Genomic DNA, 2,207 nt, shown 5'->3' on the forward strand with positions numbered 1-2,207 from the left:
TACCAATAAAAATAATGGAAAAATAGAATGCTTATTCTCTTTTCTTTCTACCATACGTGAACCAGTTGTCTTAAAAGTCATGCTTTATAACATTCACTTGTGCCTCACTTATATTGTGAGTTTGTGTCTGTTATATTTATCTTCTTGTTTTTATTTTTAGTCAAAATGGCCAGTTACCTTGTTTGTACTGATTACATTCATGAAATGCTTTACATGGTCAGATGGTTCCCTATTTTTAGGTCCGGTCATACTTTTTTTTTTTTTTTTTTATGTTGTTTTGTACAGCTATACAGTCTAGTAACTGACTTAGGAGAGCAATGTCCTCTATGTCACAATCATCCCCGGTGGACAAACAGGATGAAAAGCAAAATAATCAATGTCCCTCTCAGATCCAGACCCATTTATGACTTTCATTTTTTTTTTCTAGACTGAAGCAGATCCACTCTGAATCAGTGGAGCAGATCTGACTTGACAAAAATTTAATTTAATTTAAATTTATTTAGGACTTTTAACAATAGTGATTGTCTCAAAGCGACCCTACTAAGTAACACACCTAAACCCCCCAGCAAGCAAGAAAAAGGCAACAGTTTCATGGGAAAAACTCCCTTAATGTAACATTATATACCTTGTGAGAAACCAAGGCTGAAAGAGGAAACCCATCTTCTGTTTGACTTGAAATTTTTTGAAAGATTGTATATAGAATCAGTCAGGGGCGTAGATTACGCGGGGGACGTGTCCCCCTCACTTTTAATATCACGTAAATTCGTCCCCCGCACTTTTTCGGGCAAGTGTGTTCGCATAGAGGTTTTCAAGAGCCGGTGTGAATAAATATAGATTTAAATTCAAAGAGACAGGATAGTCTGTGCATGATCTGATGTTTTATTCGGACCCAGAATAAGGCGAGATGAACATCGCGGAGCGCTAAACACTCATGCAGTGTATGTTTCATTCATACTCGTAGCCGGAGGCGCTCTCGCGCAGAAAGTCGTACGAGGAAATGGACAGAAGCGTCCAGCTATCGCTGTATGAACAGTTGTTTTCACACATTTCTGTCCCCCTCACTTCTGAAATGATGGCTACGCCCCTGGAATCAGTACTGTGGGTCTGTATGGACAGTTTGTCTAAAATTAGTTGACCCAACTGTTGGCTTGGAAAGAAAACCTGTGAGGATGCGTTTAGATGTCCTGATAGCAGATAAACGGTTCTTTACTGAGCTAAGTATTAAGGATGGCTTGTGGTAGGCATGGTGAGGACTACTTTAGCAGACCACATGCAGCTATATCAGTCAGTGATGTATTTATGTGGTCAAAGTGAATGAACTGCAACACCTAAGGCACATTTCCAGGTCAGACCTGTTCTGAGTTAGCAACTGTGTGATCAATGATCCACAGCTAGCCTTCAGTGATTATTCACATTTTCTTGGAATGCCTTTCACTTAACAGTAAATGTGCATCAGCTGAGTGGGTGTTTGACTAATAGAACTATGTGTTCTTCAAAGTTTGAGAAAGTGCTTAGCTCTGACGTGTCTGATTGTGTGAGCTAAAGGAACAACTCTTTGTCAAGACTATGACTAAAAAAAAAGACTAAAAACTCAGACGTAACCTCAGAACTTCCTCCTCAGAACTGTCTTCTGATTGGCTGAGGCCAGCGGGTGGGCTGTAAGTGAGGTTCACTGGAACTATGAGTTTACAAAAGACATCCAATCAGCCAAGAGAGCCAGAGACGGAGACAGAGAGAGAGAGTGAGAAAAGGGAAGCCCGAACCTCCAGTTGCAGTTGTCCGTCTGTCTGAGAAAGGAAAAAAAGAACTGCCGTGCACAGTGTTTGTTTGTAGGTAAGATTTCAGCTTCCTGTGCACTTCAAATTCTTTTGCCTCAGGTTTCAAGTTTGACTGAATGACAATGTATTTCTTTTTCAGTTGTTTACAGTATGTTATAGTGGTGATGTTTTTGAAGGAGTGTTGAGAGAGGGAGTAGACATGAGGTGTTTACACTCATGTAAACACAATTATAGGTATTAATGTAGATAAAGATTTTTTTGGTGTGTGAGAATTTGTCTTAATATGTGGATCAGTGTGGTTATACTCCTTTTTAAGGGTTTGATAGAAAATGTCATTTTTTCAGATTGGACTAAATGGTCTGAGTATATTACGATACATTGTACAGTAATGAAAAAAACATTCATCCTTTTTGTTGATCAGTTCAAAAC

General features: G+C 39.1%; 1 protein-coding gene across 2 annotated transcripts in view; it reads left to right on the top strand.

The window, feature by feature from the left end:
* Positions 1-1,625: 1,625 nt before the first annotated feature.
* LOC107680372 (long-chain-fatty-acid--CoA ligase 4-like) overlaps positions 1,626-2,207 on the top strand; it is a 10,480-nt gene continuing 9,898 nt past the window's right edge. Inside the window, exon 1 of one of the 2 annotated variants that reach the window (XM_016476231.1) lies at positions 1,626-1,833. The gene's annotated coding sequence lies outside the window, so the exon portion shown is untranslated. The remainder of the gene's footprint in view (positions 1,834-2,207) is intronic. The other variant, XM_016476232.1, reaches the window with a different exon arrangement.

The sequence above is a fragment of the Sinocyclocheilus anshuiensis genome, unplaced genomic scaffold (genome assembly GCF_001515605.1).
Source record: "Sinocyclocheilus anshuiensis isolate Anshui unplaced genomic scaffold, SAMN03320099.WGS_v1.1 scaffold1262, whole genome shotgun sequence".
Taxonomy (NCBI): Eukaryota; Metazoa; Chordata; class Actinopteri; order Cypriniformes; family Cyprinidae; genus Sinocyclocheilus; species Sinocyclocheilus anshuiensis.